This window comes from Carcharhinus amblyrhynchos, chromosome 23 (assembly GCF_965287045.1).
Source record: "Carcharhinus amblyrhynchos chromosome 23, sCarAmb.v2.hapA, whole genome shotgun sequence".
NCBI lineage: Eukaryota > Metazoa > Chordata > Chondrichthyes > Carcharhiniformes > Carcharhinidae > Carcharhinus > Carcharhinus amblyrhynchos.
In genome coordinates, this window is record NC_137346.1 from 27,835,685 (window position 1) to 27,863,547 (window position 27,863).

The 27,863-nt window shown below is 42.3% G+C and overlaps 1 long non-coding RNA gene and 3 other non-coding genes across 7 annotated transcripts; all 4 read right to left on the minus strand.

The window, feature by feature from the left end:
- Positions 1-7,486: 7,486 nt before the first annotated feature.
- On the minus strand, positions 7,487-17,622 carry LOC145357528 (uncharacterized). Of its 4 annotated transcripts, none has more exons than XR_013889307.1 (9): positions 17,599-17,622; positions 13,327-13,423; positions 12,946-12,992; positions 12,560-12,626; positions 10,495-10,545; positions 9,712-9,760; positions 9,223-9,273; positions 8,408-8,479; positions 7,487-7,735 (listed from the first exon to the last, which is right to left on the minus strand). It is a non-coding gene; the product is annotated as an uncharacterized LOC145357528 (long non-coding RNA). The 4 variants fall into 4 exon arrangements; XR_013889309.1 differs by having other exon boundaries at positions 12,560-12,656; XR_013889308.1 differs by lacking the exon at positions 17,599-17,622 and adding an exon at positions 16,730-16,856.
- On the minus strand, positions 9,343-9,472 carry LOC145357630 (small nucleolar RNA SNORA8). Its single transcript, XR_013889323.1, has one exon. It is a non-coding gene; the product is annotated as a small nucleolar RNA SNORA8 (small nucleolar RNA).
- Positions 10,615-10,744, minus strand: LOC145357632 (small nucleolar RNA SNORA8). Its single transcript, XR_013889325.1, has one exon. It is a non-coding gene; the product is annotated as a small nucleolar RNA SNORA8 (small nucleolar RNA).
- LOC145357635 (small nucleolar RNA SNORA40) lies at positions 13,175-13,300 on the minus strand. The gene has a single exon (XR_013889328.1). It is a non-coding gene; the product is annotated as a small nucleolar RNA SNORA40 (small nucleolar RNA).
- Positions 17,623-27,863: the final 10,241 nt, after the last annotated feature.

Consider the following 27,863-nt stretch of genomic DNA (forward strand, 5'->3'; position numbering starts at 1 on the left):
GTATTGTGAGACTTCTTACTCTGTTTACCCCAGTCCAACGCCAGCATCTCCACATCATGATATACCATGCTTACAGTCCTCTAGGCAGCTCTGGGCACCACACTGTAGAATACAATGACCTTGGAGGAACTACACAAATAATACCTGGACAGCAAGAGTACAACAATAAAGAGAGATCACACAAAACAGGGTTACATTACCTCAAATTTAAAAGGTTAAGCAGTTATCTGAGCAAATATTAAGATATTAAAGGACATAGGTTGGATAGATAGCAACTATGGGGGTGATTCTCCAATCTCACCGTGCCTGGCACAGATTGTGCTGATCCCATACTTTAGCGTATGGGCCTAAAAAAATCAGTTTTGTGCCCAGCACCAAGCAGTTTGCAATTCGCCCAGTCCCTTTCTAATTGCATGAACCACGTCGCACCCAGAAAGGGCATAAGGCTCATTAGTATATTTAAAGTATCATTTAAATATATATAGTTTGTTCAACTCCCAGTGATTGGGATTCTCTGACTTTGGGCATGGTGCAAGAATCACTACTGGGTCTCCACTAGCAGAGATCTGGTGCAATGGCCATGACTTTGGGCTCAGAGGCTGTGAAAGCTCTCAGCTGGTCAGGGGCATGGATAGGTAGGGCCCACCAGGCACCCTAGCAGTGTCAGTAGGGCACCGCCATTGTGCCTGGGGTACTGCCAAGGGGTTGGGATCTATGACGGGGGGGGGGGGGGCTATGCATGTGGGTTCATACAGGGGGTGGATCGTGTCAGGGGTCCCATGCAATGGCGCCAATTCCGCTGACCTTTGTCAGGAAGGGGGAACATGCTGCTGCCGATGAGAGCAGGGAGATGGGGCGGTTCTTGATGTCTTTGGGGGGGCGGGGGGAGGGGTGTGTAGAGGGAAGGGGGCCTACTAGTGCACTGTGAAATTGGGGTGCTCTTGTGAATGGCACTCGAGTGCTCTGAAGATCGGCTCGCCCGCTAAAACCTACCCCTCCCCACCACTGACCAACACAACTCAAAATCTCAACTCTCCACGAAAAGTGACGGGGAGTGGGAGGAATGTGGTACAGATTGCACCCAAGAGACTAGCACAGATCGTCCCCTTATCCTTGTTATGATGGTCATTTTTGGGAAGAATTCCACCCTATATCTGCTGAATGGTGGCTTAAAATTAAAGCCAGACCTTTCAAGCATAAAAGTAGGAAACATCTCCGTAGACAAAGGTCGGTATAAGCATGGAACTCCTGCAATGGCAACTGTAGACGAATGATTTATTTTAAATCCAAGATTGATAGATAAGATATGAAAGGGACATGCAGCAAAAGTGAGCATATGGAGTTAGAATCATAGAATCCTACAGTTCAGAAAGAGGCCATTCAGCACATCGAGTCTGCACCGATCACAATCCCACCCACACCCTATTCCTAAACCCGATGCGTTTACCCTAGCTAGTCCCCCTGACAGTAGGGGACAATTTAGCAAGGCCAATCCACCTAACCCTCTCATCTTTGGACTGTGGGAGGAAACTGGAGCACCTGGAGGAAACCCACACAGACATGAGGACAATGTGTAAATTCCACACAGATAATGACCCAAGCCAGGAATCGAACCCAGGTCCCTGGTGCTGTGAGGCAGCAGTGATAGCCACTTTGCCACCCATTAGATATGGAATCAGCCATGATGCCTCTGAACGGTGGAACAGGCAAAGTGACTATCTATCCTTGTTTCTATGCATCCACGTGCAAATTCATTCACCGACAGAGAAAGAGATTAGGCAATGCTGAGTCATGACCAAGGGGAAGAGATTAGGCAACTGCTGTGCTAAGTCAGCCAGCCGTTATGCTACGATATTTCTGCAGTCCCCGATTCACTCAAACTTACTCTCATCTCCAGCTTTTATGCCTTAGTTCCCAATAGAACAATTACCTGGCTCACCCTCGACAATCCCTCAGCAATGACCCCTTCCACCGGATCTGGCTGGGTCACATATAAGCCCTAGTGAGGACCTGCTCTTTAGTCTGTTTAGGACTCATGAACTTCTTTGCCACTAAGATCGAGGCCTTTTGATTGGCTGCTACTAGACCCCACCCTTCCACAGGCCCGCCTGCCAAATTACCTCCAAAACAGGGTCCACATTTCAACTTCTTTTTCTAACTCTCAGGATCTGTAAGCAAACTTTGGGAAGGCATTGGTTATTAATTAATCTTAGTTATTAATTAAAACAGAAAAGGTGCATTTTTATGAACATTCTTCAAATGAGAAGTCTAGTTAATTAGCTTATTCCCTCATCACATTGAGCACTAATTTAGTGAGCTAACTGGCATTGTTCTTACTTCCACAAGTAGTTCATGCCTACCCACAAGCACTTGTTGTAACATTGCAGTGGACATCATGGACATCTGTCTGGTGTGATCTTGATTGCGTTTTGATGTTTTTCATTGTTGAGAAGTTTTTGACAGCAATTTGTGCTGCTGGACAGTGCAATCACCAGCCACATGTTGAATTTCTTTGAGGACAATTGGCCTTTTCTGAGTGGGAATTTAGTCTGTCAATTCTAAAGGGTGATGCTCAGTCCCAAACTGAGACCAGTCCTAGCACCTGAATTAACACAAGTTTCAATCCTAGCTTCCCCATCCACCCTCCAGCCTGGAAGGAAACAATCCTGAATCTCAAGGAACGATGCTCATATTATTGACAGTAACGTAAAGGTGGAACAGCTGAGCAAATCCTAGCAAGTTTTAAGCTATACCACAGACCTACATCAGTCACAGGTTGCAGGATAGTTAAAAGGTTTTGCTGACAACTCTGACCTTTCAAACTACTACCCCAACTCCAACCTCCCTTTCCTCTCCAAAATCATTGCATATGTTGTCTCAAACACTTCCCAAGACATAACCAATTAGGTTTCTACTACACCAGCACCATTAATGTTCAGTGGATTTTGGGAGTAACTGAACATACTGTAAAAACCCAGCATGTTTGGCAGTATCTGTGGAGAGAAACAGATCCTGTCTGAATCAGCTGACGGAGGTATTCACAGACATCTTCAACCTCTCTTTACAACAATCTGAGGTCCCTATCTGCTTCAAGAAGACGAGCATCAGCCCGGGACCTAAGAAAAACCAAGCAGTGTGTCAGTGGCTCTGACATCCATCATTATGAAGTGCTTTGAAAAATTAGTTACAGCACGAATCAATTCCAGCCCTCCTGGACTATTGGATCCATTACGGTTTGCCAACCGCCGCAACAGGTCCACAGCAGATGCCATTTCCCTGGCCCTGCACTCAACCCTGTAACACTGAGATAACAAGGACACCAATGTCATACTTCTATTTATTGACTACAGTTCAGCCTTCAACACAATTATTCCCATAAAATGCATCTCCAAACTCTGTGGCTTGGGCTTTGGCACCTCCCTCTGCGACTGGATCCTGAACGTCCTAACTCTCAGACCGCAATCTGGATAGGCAACACCACCTCCTCCGCAATCATCCTCAACACCGGTGCCCCACATGGCTGTGTTCTCAGCCCCCTACTATACTCCTTATACACCTATGACTGTGCAGCCAAATTCCCCTCCAATTCAATTTTCAAGTATGCTGATGACACCACTGTTGGTAGATTGGATCTCAATGATGAGACAGTACAGGAATGAGATGGAGAATCTGGTGAACTGGTGTGGCAACAATAATCTCTCCCTTGATGTAAACAAAACAAAAGAGATAGTCATCGACTTCAGGTAGCATAAAGGAGAATATGCCCCCTTCCAGATCAATGGGGATGAAGTAGGAAGGGTCGAGAGCTTCATGTTTTTAGGTGTCCAGATCACCAATCTGTCCTGCACCCCCATGCTGACACTATAGTTAAGAAAGCTCACCACTGCCTCTACTTTCTCAGAAGACTAAGGAAATGTGGCATGTCAGCTACGACTCTCACCAACTTTTACAGATGCACTATAGAAAGTATTCTTTCTGGTTGTTTCACAGCTTGGTATGACTCCTGCTCTGCCCAAAACCACAAGGAACTACAAAAGGTCATGAACATAATCCAATCCATCACACAAACCAGCCTCCCATCTGTTGACTCTTTCTACACTTCCCAGAACCTTGGCAAAGCAACCAGCATGAAAGGACCCCACACATTCTTTCACCTTCTTCCTTCAGGAAAAAGATACAAAAGCCTGGGATCACATACCAATCCAATTCATGAACATGATCTTCCCTGCTGCTGTCAAACTTTTGAATGGACTTACTCTGCATTAAGTTGATCTTTCTCTACACCCTAGCTATAACTAACACTACACGCTGCACTGTCTCCGTTTCTTCTCTGAACAGTATGTTTTGTGTACAATAAATTAAAATGAACTAATGTTTCAAATTTGTATGACTTATGGCATTTTGATGCAAATGTGACAAAAGATAAACTTATCCCTTCTCATCCTTTGGAGACCTGCAGCCCTTGACACATTGACCAGATTTTCCACCACTGTCATTCAGCAGGTGGAATGGCTCTTGACTGATTCTACATTTTTGGCATCACTTGCAATATCTTTCAACTCTTGCATCATTACAACTCTAGGGCAGCACACTGGCTAGCACTGCTGCCCCACAATGCCAGGCATGTGGGTTCAATTACCAGCTTGCACATTCTCTCCATGTAGAACCATGTAACATTACAGCACATAAACAGGCCTTTTGGCCCTTCTTGACTGTGCCAAATGTGAGGTAATGTGAGGTAATTCACTTTGGTAGGAACAACAGATGTGTTGAGTATAGGGCTAACGGGAAGACTTTGAATAGTGTGGAGGAGCAGAGGGATCTAGGTGTATGTGTACATAGATCCCTGAAAGTTGGGAATCAAGTAGATAAGGTTGTTAAGAAGGCATACAGTGTCTTGGCGTTTATTGGTAGGGGGATTGAATTTAGGAGTCGTAGCATTATGTTGCAACTGTACACAACTCTGGTGCGGCCGCACTTGGAGTATTGTGTGCAGTTCTGGTCCCCACATTACAGGAAGGATGTGGAGGCTTTGGAGAGGGTGCAGAGGAGGTTTACTAGGATGTTGCCTGGTATGGAGGGGAGGTCCTATGAGGAGAGGCTGAGGGATTTGGGGTTGTTTTTGCTGGAAAGAAGGCGGCTAAGAGGGGATCTTATTGAAACATATATGATTAGAGGTTTAGATAGGGTGGATAGTGATAGCCTTTTTCCTCTGATGGAAAAATCTAGCACGAGGGGGCATGGCTTTAAACTAAGGGGGGGTAGTTATAGGACAGATGTCAGGGGTAGGTTCTTTACCCAGAGGGTGGTGAGGGATTGGAATGCCCTGCCTGCTGCAGTTGTAAATGTGCCTAGTTTGGGGGCGTTTAAGAGGTCTGTGGACAGGTTTATGGACGAAAAGGGATTGGTTTAGGTTAGTGGGTCATTGTTTTTTTTTAAACTGGTTGGCGCAACATCGTGGGCCGAAGGGCCTGTTCTGCGCTGTAATGTTCTATGTTCTAAACCATTTTTCTGCCTAGTCCCACTGAGCTGCATCTGGACATATCCCTCCATGCCCCTCTCATCCACATACCCATCCAAGTTTTTCCCTTAAACATTAAAAGTGAGTGTACATTTACCACTTCAACCATGTAGGTTTCCTCTCAGTCTGAAAGATGTGCTGGTTAGGTGCATTGACCCAAACAGGCACTAAAGGAATTTCCACAGTAACTTCATTGCAGTGGTAATGTAAACCTTGAGTAAAAATCTCAAGCACTTGATGGTAGTGCTAGCCACTGCTCCCATCGCAGCAGTTGTGACCTTGGTTCAATTCTGGCCTCAGGTCACTAAAGTTTACACCCCATGTCCAAGTGTGCTTCCTCCCAATGCAAAGATATGCAGATTAGGTTGATGCATTAATTCAGCATAGCCAATGTCAGGGGGATTAGCAGGGTAAGAGGTTAGCTGAAAGAGCCATAACATAAGAAATAGGAGCAGGAGTAGGCCATCTAGCCCTTTGAGCCTGCCCCGCCATTCAATAAGATCATGGCTGATCTGAAGTGGCTCAGTTCCACTTTCCCACTTTCTCCCCATAACCCTTAATCCCCTTGCCTACCAAAAACCCTATCTACCCATGTCTTAAATATATTTAGCGAGGTAGCCTCCACCACTTCAACAGGCAGAGAATTCCAGAGATTCACCACCCTTTGAGTGAAGTTCCTCAACTCTGTTCTAAATGGCCCCACCCCCCCTTATCTTGAGGCTGTGCCCTCTAGTCCTGCTGTCCTTTGAGCAGGAAGAACCTCTCCACCTCTACCCTATCCATCCCTTTCATCATCTTATACGTCTCAATAAGATTCCCCCTCATCCTTCTAAACTCTCTTCATAGCTCAACCCCAACTCCAGTATCAGCCTAGTGAACCTCCTCTGCACTCAATGCCAAAATATCCTTGTGCAAGTGCAGTGACCAAAACTACACACTAGTCCAGCTGCAGCCTCACCAGTGCCCTGTACAGTTGCAGCAAGACCTCCCTACTTTTATATTCAATCCCCCTCACTATGAAGGCCAGCATCCCATTTGCCTTCCTGACCACCTGTAGGCTAGGTTTTTGCAACTCATGCATAAGGACCCCCAGGTCCCTCTACACCATAGCATGCTGCAGCTTTTCACCCTGTAAGTAGTCCTTCCTACTATTATTCCTACCAAAGTGGATAACCTCACTTGCCAACAATATGTTCCAACCTCACTTGCCAACATTGTATTCCAATGCCTGGATGGAATGGTGGTTGACACAGACTAGGCCTGAGTAATGTTTTGCACTGTAGGGAATCTATATTCATTTCTAGGGGCTGACCCATGACCATCACTGAAAGCCAAAATAGTGCAAGTTGCCCTGGTTCCTCATTCCAAGATAGGCTATATCCTAACTCCAAATGAAACACTGGTCTAGAGGGTTGTGTTTGTCAAGTTATGTCTGCTTATTTGGATATTCTACAACCACTGTTAATTTGCTCCTCCTGGAAAAGGAATTGGAGGTCATCCAAAACTGCTGCCTTCTCACCCCAATTTTCAAATCTATCACTGTTCAAAATGAACTCCTTGTCAGCAACATCTTAATTGGAAGATTTACAAACTGTCCACATATAAATTACAATTCAGACAGATTTCACACTCCTTGTGCCTTACTGACCAATGCAGTTAGCCCCTTCTCACTACTCCTACAATCCTCATTCATCCCTTGAATGCATCCTTGCTCAAAGTCCCAAAGAAAACAACAAAAATTCCATTCACTCATCCACCCTGATTTGACAGCAGCTGATATCTGATCCACTTTCATTGCAGTGCCTTCAGCCCCAATGTCAATTGCCTACTCAAAATTCAGACTCTCCAAATGACTTTGAAACCTACACTTTGGATACCCATTCTGCACATGAGTGCATCTCCTTGCAGTTCTCAAATTTGCAGTCTTTTGTAGATATACACAAATTAAGGACACAAACAATGCAGTCTTGATTAATTCCTTTATTATGCAGCACTGAAGTGCACAATGAATACTGGAATACACATTAGTTCAGTAAAGCTATGAATGTTGTACTAAGATGCAATTCAGATTTCCTTTTTGATAATCCTGATGTAATACAAAGCCAGAAACTCAGTTTGTACATGGTCAGTTGAAACAAAATGCAAAATAAAAAAGGCAAGTTGAGCTTGATTTGCTATCTTCAGTTCAGCTATTTTCTGTGATTCCAACATTTCCTAAAAGCAGAATAAATATAGTAAGATTCAAGTTTCCAGGAAGACTAAGAATTCAACACCAAGTAGACATCACAAATTGCCCTTTTTGTATTTCGAGGACTAAATTTGTGCAGTTTCCACTAGTGTATTCTAATAGAAAACATGCATCATCCGTTGCAGCACCATACATCTTTAAAAGAGAGTAGGTTTTGTATACTAATCCTTTTTAACTGTGATACTCAGTTTTGGCAAGGCTAGCATTTATTGCCCATCCTAATCAGAGCCTGAGTTGATGTCTTTGGAAAAGGACTAATTTATACACATTGCAACCATGAGGAACTAAGCAAAGTAGCCAGGAACAATGTGCCAGCAACCCCCAGTGTCAGACCCATCAACTATTAGTTAGCAGAATAGAAAATGGCTAAAGTTTGCTTTTTCCAGGCTAATAAATTCCATCTTTGGCTTGGAAGTTTTATAAATGTGTCCTATGAGGATAGACTGCAACATGTGATTTGCAGTAACTAAGACAGGATTATACTCTTGATCATTGCATTAAGAGTTGTTGGATTTTTGCCAAAAGACTTTGAAATGACCAACACAACCTTCTTTCACTGGCAAATAGTACAGAAATGGTCCATTTATCTCCAAGTACAATTTATATATTTCAACTAGCTGTGAAATTCTTAAACATACCTGAACAAATGGCTAATTTGAGGCCACTTAATGTTTTCACAAGATTTACCAACAATCTTGTAGTATTGTAACCTAAAAGAACCAAAGTGAAATTATGCACAAGTTAATAAACACTAATGCAAGACGTGCTGCCTTGTGCTGACAGCTTGCTAAAATATACATTCTCCAGTCTGATCCCAAACTCAAGCAGCAAGTACATAATGAGTTTGCAACTTTGCATCAATGGAGATAGAGGTTTTGCAGTCAGTTGGATGAAAAGTTTGTCAAACAAGAGCACAGGTGAGAGATCCTGCATTCTACAGGCAGAGTTGGAAAGACATCATAAATGCTGTGAATACATGTAATCAAGATGGTCTGGTTACACCTGTTATTCCATACCATTTAGTTTGGACTAACTACTATTTGCCTATCCATGTTAAAAGAATGTGGATTCTGATCCAAATTGAATGTAAAGCTACAAAAATGTGGAATCTTGTTGGTAGTGTCTTCATTTGGGGTTATTCAGCAAGTCTGATTATTTTAGTTTAATTTTCCATGGGATCATAGGAATGTTCCCAGCCAATTGGGTTACCAATAGCAACTACAACCAGCTGGGATGGTCTTTTACTTTATGGCCATTACCACAGCAGATCAGATACAGGAAATCTGGTCGCCTCAAATGTGACCAACTATGCCAAACATTACAATTAATAGTACTTGCCAACTGAAGTTAATACATTTTAACTTCACTACTGAGCTCCACAATGCAGCTAACTTTCAGTCACTGAATAAAACATGTTGTATATATGCTATATTTTCCCCATGAACTGTCATACCTGTTTACAATTTCAGTGCAGTGATCCTTGCAGCTTCAAGCTCTGATGCACCTAGGAGTGAAAATATTAGTGAATCAATGGTTCTAGGTTGCCTTTTATTGGTTTAATGTGCAGTGCAGCACATGTATCAGCAATATTACCAGGTTAACAAGCATGATCAGCAAGCTAACCAACGATGCTAAACTGAATTAATATTGCACTGATAGAACATCCAACAGGAGGTGCTGTTGGATGCAGATACACTAGTGCAATTAGACATATCTAGGAAACATACAAGATTAGCAATATTAATTTCTGAAACTGCAACAAATTGCATCCAATGTTAGATATTAATCCAAATCTGGTCAGATAAGATACTATTGTTGATCAAACTACTGCACTTTTAGTTTCAAATTTTAGGCAAATAAATGTTATCACTATTTTATAGTCAGGATGTGAAATTCTACACAGGACATTTTTCCAGTGTGCCATCAAGAACAAACTACATACCTTGTGAAAGAGGTGCGAGAAGTGATTTACTCCCAAGTAATCTCGACATCTTTATAGAAAGAGAAGTCATTATATCCAAGATGCACACCTGAACTTAAAGCATTGAAACTCTTACTACTTCAGCTGATGACAAATAGTCTGTTCAGAAAACAATTTATATTCATTGATTTTCACATAGCAGTTGAACAGAAAGAATATTCATTTACAGAACTGCATTTGAGCATTAACCCTCCAACTTAGCTGCAGCCACCAGGAAATAGCAGGTGAATGGGACTAATTGACCAGCTCTTTTAAACAGCCAGAGGAACACTGGGCTGAAAGAATACTATTACATAGCAAGAATTCAAAGTAGTGCTGCAATCTGCAATTTAATTCTACAGCTTTCACTAGTACCTCTAATGGCTTCTGGAACAGCAGCCTGACAGATACTTCCAAAATGGAAAGCATCTCACCTCCCTCTGCAGAGAGTAATGGTGGCAGTGTCAGTGATTATTTTGATTTACAGTTTTCCATGTTCCCAGCCAATTGCGTTACCAATAGCAACTACAACCAGCTGGGATGGTCTTTTGCTTTATGGTCTTGTTGCAACAGACCAGATACAAGAACTCTGGTTGCTTTAGGTATGACCAACTATGCCAAACATTACAATTAATGGTATTTACCAACCGAAGTTAATACATTTTAACTTCACTACTGAGCTCCACAATGCATCGAACTATTTCAGTCACTGAGTAAAAAATGTTCATTGTATAGCAGCTATATTTTCCCCATGAACTGTCATACCTGTTTACAATTTCAATGCAGTGATCCCTGCAGCTTCAAGCTCTGATGCACCTAGGAGTGAAAATATTTGTGAATCAATGGTCCTAGGTTGTCTTTTATTGGTTTAATGTGCAGTGCAGCATATGTATCAGCAATATTACCAGGTTAACAAGCATGATCAGCATGCTAACCAACGATGCTAAACTGAATTAATATTGCACTGATGGAACATCCAACAGGAGGTGCTGTTGGATGTAGATACACTAGTGCAATTAGACACATCTAGGAAACATTGCAACAAATCACATCCAATATTAGATATTAATGTAAATCTGGCCAGAAATCAGATATTATTGTTGATCAAACTACTGCACTTTTATTTGCCTAAAATTTGAAACTAAATGTTTTCACTATTTTATAGTCAGGATGTGCAATTCTATAAGGATATTTTTCCAGTGTGCCATCAAGACCAAACTACATATCTTGTGAAAGGGGTGGCAGGAAGTGATTTACTCCCAAGTAGTCTTGACATCTTTATAGAAAAGTCATTATATCTAAGATGCACACCAGAACTTAAGCATTACAACTTTTACTACCTCAGCTGACAAATAGTCCTGTTCAGAAAATGATTTACATTCATTGATTTTCACATAGCAGTTGAACAGAAAAGAATTACAGAACTGCATTTGAGCATTAACCCTCCAAATTAGCTGCAGTCATTAGGAAACTTGCTCTTTTAACGGTCAGAGGAACACTGGGCTGAAAGAATGCTATTGCACAGCAGGAATTCAAAGTAGTACTGCAATTTAATTCTACAGCTTTCACTAGTACCTCTTTATGGCTTCTAGAACAGCAACCTGCCAAAGTGACATACTTCCAAAATGGAAAGCATCTCACCTCCATCTGCAGAGAGCAGTGGTGGCAGTGTCAGTGAATATTAAGGCAAGCTAAATAGATTCCGGACTGATGGGGAGGCAAACATTGGAGGGGTAGGCAGTGGAAGTGAGGCCAAAATAAGATCAGCCATGATCTTATGGAATGGTAGAACAGACAAGAGGGGGATGAATGGCCTACTCCTAAACAGGATGGTCAGGGGCTGGGGAAGCTCTAACCTCCTTACCTGTTGCAAGAATTCACCTGATGTGGGCTGAACTTTCTGCTAAATTCATCTTCAGTGCAGAAAGGCCCGAAAAACATTTAGAAATGATATACATCGGCAAAATCAATGCTCTCTGGATTCATCAATCCCATTCCACTTTCCTTTCTGAAATACCCGTGGTTATAACTTTCAAGACATGACAATCAATTGTTTTGTAGTTCAAATCTTACTGATTTAACAGCATAATCCAATGAATAAAGCAAGGACTACAGGTTTATTCTTTTAGGCATTTCCAACATAAATCTATTGTTAAGATTCAGTTGGGATAGACCTCATTTGCCCAATGCTACATGCAAAGTGACCAGACTTCAGGTTTAAGTAGGCTTGCATGAAAATATAGAAATTTAATTGTAAAATATGACTTCAACTCAAGCAACACAATCAGCCATATTCACCAATTTTTTTCCAATTTCTACACCATGAACACCAAAAAGATTAGCCAACCTCAGCCATATTCAGTTTCTACAAGCTATCAGCTGGAAACATGCCTACTTTTCAGACAACTACCAAAGCATCCTAAACCAACCATCCATCAAATCTTGCCATTTCACCCTTTCATAGGGGGAATACAGCTGGCCACATCAGCTCCCTGCTTTTTCCCCAGATCTAGTATTACCCACTCAAAGCACCCAATGTATCCTATCCATTGCCACTGATGCTCACATTAGCATTCATTCAACTATCCTCAAAAGACCTGCTTGTCATCTACACTATATTCAAAGTTCACATTCCTTACAGCCCTGCTTCATCATACCTCCAATGCCCTTGACCCCATTCTATGACCCCTGTCCCCATTTTCTTTGTTCATCTGGCTGGATCACAGTCCACTCTTCACACTGACATCAGTGACATGCTGCAGTCTTCAGCACATGTTGCCCCAGGACATTTTCCCTACTTAAATTGATTCTATATCCATGTAGAACTCACCCAAGTAGTCAAGTTGCCCTGGAATGATCACAATTACATCCACATGAAGCCATCTCCATAGGAATTTCTAAAGGTAGAAGATAAAATCAAGGGAAACCTGTAGTGGTCAATTGGTGGAGATTCATTTTAACAGCTTAAAAACTAATGCATTCCTTTATCACACCACACATTATTTGAGAATTCATTGTTTTAGAGCATAATTCATTACCCTGTTAAAAAGGGTCAGGTGCTTTTTTCAGCTACTTTGAACCACTGAAGACACCTACACAATTACAAAACTTATGGTTTTTAACGAGCATATTTCACTTCATCTACTGTATTTGAATAACCTTCACGTCAAAATTGCATATAAAGTATACCCCTTCAGAATACAGAGAAATTCATACCTTTTATGTCATTGTCACAAGGCCAGTTCATTTTGGTCCAGCTCCACCTGTTTATTAAGGGGAAAAATTTCATTGAGTTTTATAAAGCACGTTTACTTGAGCTTATTCAGCAGCATCATAAATAGATCAAGATTCAACTAGAGGAAAGTACTACAAACCATACTAGAATACCAATTTAAGGTGGATTAAATATTATGGTACTTTGATGCTTAGGAGACAATCCAATACATCTGTTCCTTCTTGTTAGTAGCATAACTGGAGGATTGTGACCAGTTATGGGTTGCAAAGAAGTTTATTTTCAGCACTTCTTTCCAGGTTAATGTCTATTCAAATGACAAAACCATGCTCAAGTGCTGATTACAAAATTCAAAAAGATCTCACCTGCATTTTATCTCAACTATCTCCATAGCTTAGTTTCTTGAACAGTTTCTTGATCAGGTATTTGAATTAAGAATGGCTGAATTCCAAATACAGCAATCTGAAATAAGATACAACTCCCATTATGTTGCAAAAATATCTAACGTTCAGGGTGATTAATCAAATGTTAACACTGTCTGAACAAAACTGCCCATCAGTCACTGAACTGGAACATTCACTCCTTTCATCACCAGTGCATTGTGACAGTGTGCACTACCCTTCTGAACCCAACATCAAGCCATTATTCATGTTTACTCTTGCAAAGCATATGGGTTCAAGTGCTCAACTAGCAAAATTACAGCAACTGCTACAAAACTACCCATTAATGTGAAAGTAGCAAAATTTAAATCTGGCCGACTCCCTCATGAGACCTTGCTACAAAGCACTTTAAATACAGAAGAATGAGGTCAGGTATAATTAAGAGGATTAATCCAGATCAAACCTGGTGTTGTCAGACTTTTCACTGATTTTTCTTGACATGGGATGCTAGAAGTGCCCAAAAGAACAGGAGGCCATTCAGCTCCTCAAACTTGCTCTGCCATTCAATTGTAACCCTCAATTCCCCTAATCAAAAATGAATACATGTGTTAAATATCCACAAGGTCTCTGCCCCCAGAGTTCTATGGCAAGGAATCCAAGACTGAACCCTCAAGAAATCTCCCCTCATCTCATTCTTAAATTGGGGCACTTTTATTCTGAGACCATGCCCTTCAATACTGTCTCAATCCTACACTGCAGGCAGCCATTTGGCCCATTGCATCTGCTCCCAACCCAATCCCACACAGGCCCTATACCCATGCATTTACTCTAGCTAGTCCCCTGACACTAAGGAGCAATTTAGCATGTCTTTTGGGTTATGGAGGAAACCCATGCAGCCACATTTTCCATGCTGGGAGAACACACAGACTCCCTAGACAGTGACCCAAGTCAGGAATCAAACCCAGGTCCCTGGCACTGAGGCAGAAATGCCAGCATTGGACTGGGGTAAGCACAGTAAGAAGTCCAACTAGTGCTCCAAAAGCTTGCAGCTTGTGCTACCAAATAAACCTGTTGGACTTTAACCTGGCATTGAGAGACTTCTTACTATGCTTGAGGCAGCTGTGCTAACTAGTGCCAACAATTTTTCACTTTACAGGAACAACAAAGTCCCCCATGAGGGGAACATCCATTCATCATTTGCCTCAAGTCCCTTAATACTATACACCAATGAAATCACCACTCATTTTTCCAGATGCTAACAAGTCCCACATACCACAGATCATCCTAGGTGAAACTTCCCTCAACTGCCTCCAACTAAATAATTAGTTACTTAAATAAGGGGACCCAAACTGCTCAGCACTCCAGATGGCCTTGTATAATTGTAGCAAGGCTTCCAACTCAATCCAACTCCTTAAAATAATGACCAACATGGGATGGGGTACATTATTGATCTGAATAATCACATTTTAATTTGATGTGTCTTACGGTTCCTTTGTACATTTGTTCCCCTTCCTTTTGGAGAGCTGTCCCTTTTACTCTGTCCTAAATAGTTTATTTGGTACTACCTTAAGAGGATTAATTTCTTGCTGCACTAGCTTTGTGCTTGCTGTGCAAGCAACCCCCACCCCCAAGTTCCTCATATTGCAACAATCTGCAGTTTTTTCTTTATTTAAATACCAATCTTTTGTTCTCCCTTCCAAAAGGAAGGATTTCACATTTCCCAGATTATACTCCATTTGCCAAATGTTTTTTCCTACCAACACCAATTTGCATCCATCAATTGCTTTTCTGCCTTTTGTCATCTGCAATATGGCAACAATACACGTTTCTTTTCTGCAAGCCATTAATGTATATTGTGAACATCTAAGAACATAAATAGGAGTAGGCCACCATTCAATAAGATCATGGCTGATCTGAAGTGGATCAGTTCCACTTTCCTGCCTTCTCCCCATAATCCTTAATTCCCTGTCTATCAGAAATCTACCTACCTGTAACTTAAATATATTCAACAAGGCAGCCTCCACCCCTTCAATGGTCAGGGAATTCCAGAGATTCACCACCCTTTGAGTGAAGAAGTTCCTCCTCAACTACCCTTCCCTTTATTGAGGCTGTGCCCTCTAGTTCTGGTTTCCTTTCTAAGCAGAAAGGATCTCTCTACCCCTACCCTATCTAGCCCCTTCATTATCTTGCAAGTCTGTAAGATTCCCCCTTAGCCTTCTAAGCTCTGAGTACAGGCCTAGTCTATTTAATCTCTCCTCATAAGCTAACTCCCTCATCTCCAGTATCAGCCTGGCAAACCTTCTCTACTCCTTCCAAGGCCAATATATCCTTTTGCAAATAAGGCAACCAAAACTGCACAGTACTCCAGTTGCAGCCTCACTAGTGCCTTGTACAGTTGCAACAAGACCTCCCTACTTTTATATTCTATCCCCTTTGCAATAAAGGCCAACATTCCATTTGCCTTCTTGAATGGCATGCTGCCTTTATGCTGCAGTCCCAGCATGGATGGATCCTTGTGAAGCCCCCCTGGTTATCAGCTTCCAACTGAAAAGAACCCACATCTCCAGTTTGCTGGGAAAGAGGGCCCACCCAAGAGGTTGGGGATAGGAGTTGATACTATGGACTTGAATTGCTACTTCTCCATTCAAGGCTCAACGTGCACAATAGAATGCATGTGTTGTGATAGTACTAGACATGAATTGGGGCAGATCAGTGAATATACATGTTTAGCATGCAAGTACACAAATTGGTGAATAATTTTTAGTAACCCAAAGGTACAGATAGCACTCTGGGAATATAGCTTAAATTTGAGCTGGTTGCTTAACATTCATTGATACAAGCTATTCAGAACAAGGGGATTGGTGGCAATACTGGTTTGGGCGGGGGGGGAGGAGGGAACTATCCTTGAAGGGGCAAAGACAGCAAATAGATAAGATCGTGCTTCTGAGATAATAGTATAGGCCCTCATGGTGAGGCAAATTAAAAATCTGAAAGGGATATATTTCCCAGAACCAATTTCAATGCCCCAAAAATATGAAACCCAGGCTCATGCATTAGACCACAAGGGGAGCACCACTCCTTCCTAATTCTTCTCACTAGCACATGCAATTCAGCAAATACCTTTTTCTTCTGACTCACTTCCACCCCCTTGCAAAATATTCTGGATCCTCTGCCACAGCAGGTAAAATGTGCAGAACTCTGGATGCACCACTCCACCCCTGCCAATTATCAGTTCTTAATGACTGGAATGCTAATAATTTGTTCTTTCTATATGTACAGTCCCTTGTTCATTGATGCCTAGGACGAGTTAACATTCTCCCAAGGACGGAGTGGGAAACAGCTCCAAGACTCTTCTGGACAAAATCTAGTATCACTGGAATGAAATTACCAATCTCAGAATCCAGCTCCAGAAAATTTAGCCTCCTGGATGCACCAGTGAATCCTGTCCCTATAAGCTCTAAAGCCACAACTTGGAAGTAGCGGGAAACGATTTCCCACGTGGCGCCTAAACTCCACACATGGCAGAGGAAGTGCCAGCAGCCAGTCTCAGCTGCCAAACCCGCATCCCAAAGCCTCAGGCTGAAACTAAAAAAAAAACACCCCAAATAATAGACAAAACCCTTGTAGAAAATTCACCAGCGGATGGAGCGGGACGGTGGAAGTGTCACAGGCCTCATTGTCATCAGTGGCACGGCCAGAGCCCAGAGATGAAAGCAATGCCTGTTTTTACTGTAACGGGGGGGTGGAGAGGGAGGAAACAGCTCCATCAGAGGAGCGCCCCCCATGTAAAGACCTCTTTTCCACCCACACCCCCCGGAGGAGTAATGGCAGGGAGTGGCGGGCTTTGGGGGGCCGGACGCGAAAGACCGCCTGGGCCCTAGGAAGGACAGCGTCCATCGCCATTGCACCCGGGGCGGCTGATGGCGAAACAAACCTCCCGCCTCCCCGCTACCCCCGCGAGCAACTGCCACGGAGACCAGTAACCATCCCCCACCCCTCCCCTCCCCTCCCTCTCCAGCCCCGCGAGCGTCCGCCATTGAGACCACTAATCACCCCTCCACCCCGCGAGCGGCCGCCATGGAGATCAATACCCCTCCCTCCCCGTCCTCATGAGCCGTTGCCAATGGGTACCATGCTCGAGGCACTAACGGCTCGAAGGAGTCAGATGAAGCTCTCCCGCTTCAGGGAGAACCATCCCCCGCCGTCTCTGGAGCCCGGGGTATCTAATTGTGGCCCGGGCCGGAGCGAATCTCTTACCTCCACTTCCTCCGCCGCCGTCAGGGAAAGAGAGCGCGAGAAGCCGGGGACGGCCTTTTTATACCCGCCTGGGAGGCGCGCAGATTCCACCTCCAAACCGCGCCGCCCCGCTCTGGACTTTTATTATTTTGAATTTTCACTGACCCAGGCCCGGCCCGAGCCCCGCTGATTAATTATTTTAAAATAATAATTAATTTTATATAAAATAACCAAGGGGCTTTGCGCTATATTCCTGCCCCCCCACCCCAATTTCCCGCGCAGCCGTAGTCTGGCTGAGTTTCACTGTTGTGCATTATTGGGTGTGGGTCATTGAAGATCATAAAACGTAGGAGCAGAATTGGGTTACTCAGCCCGTGGAATGTGCCCCACCATTCAGTCATGGCTGATATTTTTCTCATATCCAGTCTTTTCCTGCCTTTTTCCCATAACCCCTGATCCCCTTATTAATCAAGAACCTATCTACTTCTTAAAGACACTCAATGACTTGGCCTACACAGCCTTCTACGGCAAGAGTTCTTCAGATTCACCACTCTTGGGCTGAAGGAATTCCTCCTCATCTCTGCGCTAAAGGATTGTCCCTTTAGCCAGAGGTTGTGCCCTCTGATTATAGTTTTTCCTACTAGTGGAAACATCCTCTTCACTTCCACTCTATCCAGGCCTCACCGTATCCTGTAAGTTTCAATAAGATTTAATAAGTTTCAATAAGATTCCGCCTCATCCTTCCAAACTTCAACATGTACAGACCCAGAGTCCTCAACTGTTCCTCATATGGAATGATAAACATTGCGGAATGATAAAGATTCAGCACAGTACATTGCTATCTATCGTTGCTATACACTACTGGGTGTAAGTTATTTCTATGTACTGTGCTGGATCTTTATCATTGCTGTGCACTGTACAGAGCTGGGTCTATATCAAGGTCTCACACAACAGATTTTTATAGAAAGTGGGCAATTCAACCCTTTGTGCCTGCTCTGTCATTGTATATGATCGTGGCTGATCTCCATCTCATCCTCAGTCCACTTCTCCACTTGCTCCCCTTAGCCCTTTATCCTGCTTTTGATCAAATATTTATCCATCTCTTTCTTGAATCTATTGATTGATTCTCCATCCATTGCACCCTGGGGCAGTGAGTTCCATAGATTTTCTGTGAGAAGCAGTTTCTCTTTATCTTGAACCTCCCCTGTCTTACTCTACAACTATTACCTTTGTCCTGAACTGTTCTAGAAGGGGGAACATTGTGGTTAACATTTACTTTATCAATCCCAATGAGTATTTTATATATCTCAATCAAATCCCCCTTCATTTTCTGTATTCCAGCAAGCCCAAGCTACTCAACCACTCCCCATATGGCAGCCCCTTCAAACCTGGAATCAATCTAGTGAATCTCTTCTGAACCGCTTCTAGTGCCACCACATCCTTCCTCAAAGATGACCAAAATACTCCAGTCTCACCAATGCCCTATATAATTGTAACAACACTTCTCTACTTTTATACTCTAGACCCTTTGCCATAAATGCCAAGGTTCCATTTGCCTTCCTTATAACATTATGCACCTGCATACCACTTTCTGAGACTCATGCACAAAGACGTCCAAATCCCTCTGCACAGACGCCTTTTGAATCTGTTTCCCAGTTAAATAGTAATTTGCCCTTTTATTTTTCCGGCCAACATTTATCCAGATTAAATTCCATCTGCCAGATTCTGGCCCATTCCCCAACCTGTCAATATCCATTTGTAAATTTTTTTATCTCCTCATCACAGCCTGCTTTCCTACGTGTTTTCGTGTCATTGGCAAACTTTGCTATGTTACACTCTATCCTGGCTTGTAGAGATCATTGATGTAGGTTGTAAATAATTGTGGTCCGAGAACTGAACCCTGTGGGGACATCACTAATTACAGATCACCATAAGAACATAAGAAATAGGAGCATGAGTAGGCCATCTAGCCCTTCGAGCCTGCCCCACCATTCAATAAGATCATGGCTGATCTGAAGTGGCTCAGTTCCACTTTCCCGCTTTCTCCCCATAACCCTTAATTCCCTTGCCTACTAAAAACCTATCTACCCGTGTCTTAAATATATTTAGCGAGGCAGCCTCCACCACTTCAACGGGCAGAGAATTCCAGAGATTTACCACCCTTTGAGTGAAGAAGTTCCTCCTCAATTCCGTTCTAAACTGCTCCCCCCTTATCTTGAGGCTGTGCCCTCTAGTCCTGCTGTCCTTTCTGAGCAGGAAGAATCTCCCTACCTCTACCCTATCCATCCCCTTCATTATCTTATACGTCTCCATAAGATCCCCCCTCATCCTTCTAAACTCCAACGAGTACAGACGCAGTCTACTCAGCCTCTCTTCATAGTCCAACCCCCTCATCTCCGGTTTCAGCCGAGTGAACCTCCTTTGCACTCCCTCCAAGGCCAAAATATCCTTGCGCAAGTGCAGCGACCAAAACTGCACACAGTACTCCAGCTGCGGCCTCACCAGTGCCTTGTACAGTTGCAGCAAGACCTCCCTGCTTTTATATTCTATCCCCCTCACTATAAAGGCCAGCATCCCATTCTCCTTTTTGATCACCTGCTGCACCTGCAGACTGGGTTTTTGCAACTCATGCACAAAGACCCCCAGGTCCCTCTGCACCATAGCATGTTGCAGCTTTTCGCCCTTTAAATAGTAATCCCTCCTACTATTATTCCTGCCAAAGTGGATAACCTCACACTTGCTAACATTGTACTCCATCTGCCAGGTCCTCGCCCACTCGCTCAGCCTATCTAGATCCCTCTGCAGACTTTCCACACCCTCCGCACAATTTGCTTTTCCACTTCGTGTCATCAGCAAATTTCGGCACCCTACACTCAGCCCCCTCCTCCAGATCATTTATATAAATGGTAAATAGTTGAGGCCCCAGCACCGATCCCTGCGGCACTCCACTAGTCACCAACCGCCAATCAGAATTGCACCCATTGATACCAACTCTCTGCCTCCTATTAGACAACCAATCGTCTATCCAGGCTAACCCCTTACCCCCAACTCCATGCCCCCTAACCTTCTGAAGCAACCTTTTGTGCGGCACCTTATCAAACACCACATCCACCGGTTCCCCTCTGTCTACCGCACTAGTCACATCACCAACTGGAGACAGACCCATTTATCCTAACCCTCTGCTTTCTATCAGTCAGCCAATCCTTAGGCCTAGCCAGTACTCTATCCCCAACTCCTTGGAATCTAATCTGGATCAGTCTCTTGTGTGGCACCTTATCACATACCTTCTGGAAATCCAGATTGATCACATCCACAGGATGCCCGTTATCTACCTTGTTGGTTACATCCTCAAGAACTCTAGCACATTTGTCAAACAACATTTCCTCTTCACAAAACCATGCTGACACTGGTGAATTGAGCTTTACTTTACCAGATGCTCATTCACCTTCTCCTTAATGATTGACTCCAGCAACTTTCCCACCACAGAAGGCAAGCTGACTGCTCTATAATTTCCCACTTTTTGCCTCTCTCCTTTCTTAAATAAGGACGGAATATTAGCCTACCTGCTTTTTCTTTGGCTTGCAAGAAGTTGTCAGGCCACAGAACTCAAACTTGGAATGCCTCAGCGCTGCTATTGGCCAAGCTCTTCAATCTCTTCTCCCGACACTGCTGCTCAATGGATTCACAAAGCTGCACCTCAGCATCTGATCACCGGCACGGTCCCAGCTTCCTGGCTGATCAGAGCAGAACCTAAGTGCTCATAGGCTTTCCTTTGTCCCAACTGGTGATTTCATAGAGCTACCACTGTCCCTCAACCATCTCTTACCCTCCCCCCACGACGTCCTCCAGACCTCTCTGAGCACCAGTTCCTCAGAGATGATGACAGCACTTCAGCTGTAAAGAGCTAGCAACCTTCTGCTGCCTCCTCAGCTCCGTAGTAATCTGAACTCCTCTTAATTCTTATAAGATTCAGCCATTGTTCTGAGGCATGGTCTAATATACAAAACATGGTGCATTCTGTATCTGAAAAGTTACAATCTCCAATCAAATCAAATGGCACTCCCCACAGGTACCAATTTACAATGGCTCCACACCAGAAATTTCAAAATCTCACAAACTGTCCTGTCTAGAGACAATACACATCTCTTTATCCTGTGCTTAACACTCTCTCCACTCACATTGTCTGTACCTTTAATTTTCAGACAAAAATCCTGAAACAGATTCCCTCACAAAACATGGGACATGAAGCACAAGGAATGTGCTAAAAAGTTATTTCTGTGTTTATGATTGATTGCCAGAGTATTTATGAGATTATCAAAGCATTTATATAGCATCTTTCATATTTGTAGAATGTCCCGAAGATCTTGCAGTCAATAAATAACTTTGTAGTGTTCCTTTTCGGGTGGAAAACAGCCACCGGTTTGTGCACAACAAGCCCCTGACATAATAGCAAAAGTATTGACGATGATTCTGTTTTTGAGGTACAAGTGTCTCACACCTCTTCAGTTAGTGCTAGGGTATCTTATCTGCATTGGCAGCTGGAGTCTTAATGGCACCTCTGATGGTGCACTACTCTCTTAGAACTACATTGGATACATTGGCCTAGATTACATGGAGTAAGGTTTTGACCAACACCTTCTGATTCAAAGATGTGTGTGAATTCTAGGTCAGGCTGGCACAGTTTTCATCAATGCAGTTTCCACAAATTGAAATGAAAAGCAAAGTAATTAAGATCTGAAAATGGGCAAAAAGTGTCAAACGTACAACTTAATTGCTATGTATGTGAATGAGAGTGGGCAAGGAAGTGAGACTAACGAGAACTTCATAGTAAACATTAAAAACAGTCACTTCATTCAATTCTCAAGCCAACAAGATGATTGGCACCCCGAGGAAATTCTTTGTTAATATTTGGTCATTTAAAATCAGAAGTGTTCATCTTATAAATTGCACAATGAATTTGGTTTGAGTATACCTGGGAGTTTTATGGAATTATTGAATAACAGCTGAACAAGGAAAAGACTGATTTTTCAAATTTCTTTCTTCAATCTTAACACCAGTGGATGGCGAATCAAAACTGCTCACACACAAAAGGGGTCAAATGGCTATCCCATGAATCAGAATGTACTGAGCTAATAAAGGAGTGGTGAATTATAACAGGATTATAAAGGCTCATCTTTCTTCACATCACTTGACTAAAGCCAGTGTTGAATCTTTATTGTTCTGCATTATCAAAGACTTCAGTAGATGAGACACAAAAAACACGTGCTAGTTAAATCCTCCCTCAGTGTATCCAAATAGGCGCCGGAATGTGGCGACTAGGGGATTTTCACAGTAACTTCATTGCAATGTTAATGTAAGCCTACTTGTGACTAATAAATAAACTGTTCTTTATTTTGAAGAGGTCATGATCCTTGCACACAAAATCCGCTGAGATTCCCATGCGCTCGGAAGAAATTCCAGCCTTTATAATGCAGAGTTGGTTCTGGAACACCAGCTCAAAGATTTTTGCAAAAGTAAGGCTTTGAAGTGAAGAGCACGGTTTTGGTATTAGAAGGAGAAAGATGGGGTGAAATGAGGCACTCGTGCATTTCCTGACACAGCTTGAAATAGCAGGGTGGAAAGTCAAGGGATTGGAGGCTGGAGCTGAATAGTTTTTAAATAAAGGAATATCAACCTCAAAGGCAAAGGAAAAAGTCTGCCAGATTCATGCACAGTAGTTTCATTCAATTTGCAGGATACTTTTTGTGAAGATCAAACGAATTGGATAGAGTTGATGACATCATGGAATTACAGCAGATACATCTGAAGCAGATTGTATGTTATTTATGGAAAAGGACAGATTTGATGGAGCAAATGATCTTTTCTTATTCTATTAAATTCTCATGTTTCCTTACATGTGTCTCAGCACCTGGAAGCTTTATTTATGGGTGTGTGGTACCCCATGGAATGCCCCAAGGCAGCCTTCAAGACACACTATTGCGCTTAGACGCTGAGCAGAGACTGATAGCCAACTTCCGCACACATGAGGACGGTCTCAACCCGGATCTTGGGTTCATGTCACACTATCTGTAACCCCCACGACTTGCCTGGGCTTGCAAAATCTCACAAACTGTCCTGCCTGGAGACAATACACATCTCTTTAACCTGTGCTTAACACTCTCCACTCACATTGTCCGTACCTTTAAGACTTGATTACCTGTAAAGACTTGCATTATTTTGTAAATTGAGTTTGTGTCTTTATACGCCCTGTTTGTGAATAGAACTCCCACTCATCTGATGAAGGGGCAGTGCTCTGAAAGCTAGTGGCACCTTAATGTGCAAATTAAATAAGCACATTATATAAATCGGTATAAACAGAAAGCGAAATAACTAATCCAAAGGACAAAAACTGAATCAGGAGATTTATTTTCCTAACAAAAAAAAGGCTTTATTGGTATCTGCAAAAATAAAACATGTAGTAACTGTCATTGTGACATTTTGCATTGAGACATGTGACATCTGAGTAACATTTTGACACTGCAATAGATGTGGCATATTGTAAACAGAACAAACCCAAGCTAAAATGTTGAGTTTTGTCCTGTATTGAAAAGTAAGCTAAAATAAGAAAAATATTCAGGTAGAGTTTTCAGAATTGAAGTATCTCCACTCCAATCTTCAATAAATTATATCTCCAGTAGAAAAGACTTTAACTTGTGGAGCCAGAACTGCCTTGCCCGGAGAAGGCAGAGAGTGATTGTAGATGGGTATCTTTCTGCATGGAGGTTGGTCACCAGTGGAATGCCCCAGGGATCTGTTCTGGGACTCTTGCTATTTGTAATTTTCATCAATGACCTGGATGAGAATGTGGAGGGATGGATTGGTAAGTTTGCCGATGACACGAAGGTTGGTGGTGTTGTAGATAGTTTGGATGGATGTCAGAGGTTGCAGCATGACATAGATAGGATGCAAGGCTGGGCGGAGAAGTGGCAGATTGACTTCAACCTGGATAAATGTGTAGCAGTCCATTTTGGCAGGTCAAATGGGATGAAGGAGTATAATATTAAGGGTAAGACTCTTAGCAGTGTAGAGGATCAGAAGGACCTTGGGGTCCGGGTCCATAGGACTCTTAAATCGGCCTCGCTGGTAGAGGATGTGGTTAAGAGGGCGTATGGTGTACTGGCCTTCACCAATCAAGGGATTGAGTTTAGGAGTCGGGAGATAATGTTGCAACTTTATAATACCCTAGTCAGACCTCTCTTGAAATACTACGCTCAGTTCTCGTTGCCTCATTACAGGAAGGATGTGGAAGCTATCGGAAGGGTGCAGAGGAGATTTACAAGGATGTTCCTTGGATTGGGTGGCATGCCTTACGAGGATAGGTTGAAGGAGCTCGGTCTTCTCTCCTTAGGGAGATGAAGGATGAGAGGTGACTCGATATAAGTGTATAAGATGTTGAGAGGTATAGATCGGGTGGATTCTCAGAGGCTTTTTCCAAGGGCTGGAATGGTTGCTTTGAGAGGACACAGGTTTAAGATGCTGGGGAGTAGGTACAGAGGAGATATCAGGGATAAGTTTATCACTCAGAGGGTGATGGATGACTGGAATCAGCAGCCGTCGGTGGTGATGGAGGCAAATTTGATAGCGTCTTTCAAGAGACTTCTGGATGAGTACATGGAACTTAATAGAATTGAGGTTATAGGTGAGCCTAGTAGGATATGATGGGTTTTTGATAAGAGAGGAGATTAAGGGTTATGGGGAGAGGGCGGGAATGTGGAACTGAGCCATGACAGATCAGCCATGATCTTATTGACTGGCGGGGCAGGCTCGAAGGGCTAGATGGCCTACTCCTGCTCCTATTTCTTATGTTCTTATGTATGGATATCATTGGCGCAACTTGTGGGCCAAAGGGCCTATTTGTGATGTTGTTTTTCTATGTTTTAAAAGAATGGCCTCAACTATATTATATTTACGATGCTTACACCCAAAAACAGATAAAAACCTCCAAGTTCAACTTAATCACAAATCTATTAGTCATCAGACTAATCGTGGTGCTTCTTCGGTTCGTAACTTTAAAAAATAATAAAAATCAGCGTTACTCAAGTTCAAATGCTGTGTCAGTAACAAGGAATCTGCCATTCTATCACTGTACATCACAATGCCAGCAAAAAACTGCACCAACTCTAATCCAATCTCTCATTTTCAGTGCCAGTTTTCAATTCAATTTCTTCCAAAATCAATCTCTGTTTGAAGTGATTAGTGGTGAAATACTAAATAAAGGTCAACGCTAAATAATTAAATGCCATAATCAGTAGATCGCCATCATAAATATTTCATGTTTACTCTTCGAGAGATTTTTTTAGGACATAGCTTTGGGTGCTATCTCTTGCTGTCAAATCACTAATTTGCGCTGCACATTGAGTATTTGTTATATTGAGTACAAGAATATTCTTAATCTTGTACCAGGTCCCTCCCACAGCATGATACTTTTATACTTTAGTTGCACAACATGCTTATCACTATGTTCCCAACAATAGCATGTCCTCGTGATGAATGCAAAAGATCTTTTTTCCTGACAGTCTAGCCTATTAGATGCTATTGATCTCAATTATGAGCATGTGCACACTGCAATGAAAAGCCATCACTAACCAGTGCCTTCATGACATACATTCATTAAATTCTTCAGTGCCACAGATAATCTGTTCATTCTTAAATAATAGCTTATGATGGTTAGCCAATTAAACAGTCATTCCCATAAGCATTTATTCATTTTCTTTTTCAATATTGACAACGAGTTTATATCATTGTTAACCGGTTCCATTGGGTCATCTTGCTCCGAGGAAACACTTCTTGCAGAGATACTGTTACAAAAGGACTTAGTACATTGATCCATTTATCACTCTGTTTTGAATTTTTTCTTCCTGTGGTGATATACCTTCTCCATTCTGTCCTATTCTTTTTGAATGTTTACTGGTCTTGGGATTCTTCAGCAAAAAGGAAGCCTTTGTTCTCTCATTTTCTAGTTCATTGGATGGCTCACAAGTACTTTGTCGACTTGCTGATTTAACCAGTGGGGTCTCTGGTGTAACCTGTTCTGACAGTTGTTCTGCCACAATGCATCTAGTTTTGTGCTTGAAATGTTTAAATAGCAGAAGATTTTGCATTGCTTGGTTCTTCCAGTTGAATTGTTCCTCGTTTATTTTTCACATTGTCTATAGTTTTGGCATTAGTTATACACTTGCCTTTATCTTTGTGACTGGAGTTCTTTTTGGCATTAGTTATACCCTTGCCTTTATATGTGCGACTAGAGTTCTTTTTCCGCAGGCGTTTTTTCTTTTTCTCAAACTTATTTTCCATAACAAAACAGCTGTTATCCTACAAATAAAACAAACATTTATGAACAAAATAGCTGTTTACCTATACGGCTTCAAATACTGTTTATAAACATTAACCTCGAGCTGTTGGTCAGGCAAAAGGCAGATCGAGGATGGTATGGGACTGACAACAATATCATAGCAGTGGATTAGGAATCAGAACAAGCTAAGGAGATTTGAATCCATTTCAAAGCTTCATGATAATCAAATCTCAATGCACCAAAAATTACCACAAAGTTATGTGTATGTTATAGGTACATTTCAATGATTTTTATTTATCCAATATTAAATGTTAGCATCTTCTGAATATTCCGTGAAATGAAAGCCAAAGTTTCTCTAATTCAAATCAAGATTTTCAAGTAGAATTTTGGAATTTGTGATAGGCTGCCACTGAAAAAGTGCAGTAAAATCTAATCCAACATTTTGAATAAGAATTATAAACTTTTCATTCAATTGGGCAAAATAAATCTTTGGTTAAATTTTAGTTTTAAGCTCAGTTATGCACCTATTGATTGGTATATCCTGTAGATGATAATCTGTCAGGAATTTCTTATTGCTCTAGTTTTGAGAAATATAATTTTGGTTCTGGTTTAAGGCAATGGCTTAGAAAGCTTTGCGTGAGGCAGCTTTTTGCACACTCCTGGGGAAGACTTGGAAATAATTATACGTCCCTTGACAACTTTTGCTCAAGAATAAGCTCCCTATTCACTGTGCACAGGAGTATAAATAAATATGCTAGTAAGCCAACCAGTGTAGGGGAAGAAAAACTGTGGCAGGATGTAGAATTCAAGACATATCCAGTCCAGACAGCTTTATGACCAGGTGGGCCTTGCTTTGAAAACATGATTTGCGGTGCTATCTTTTCACACTTGGTAATTTTCACTGCTCCAGTATTTAGAATGTTAGAACGGACTTCCAAATCAAAGGCATTTCAAT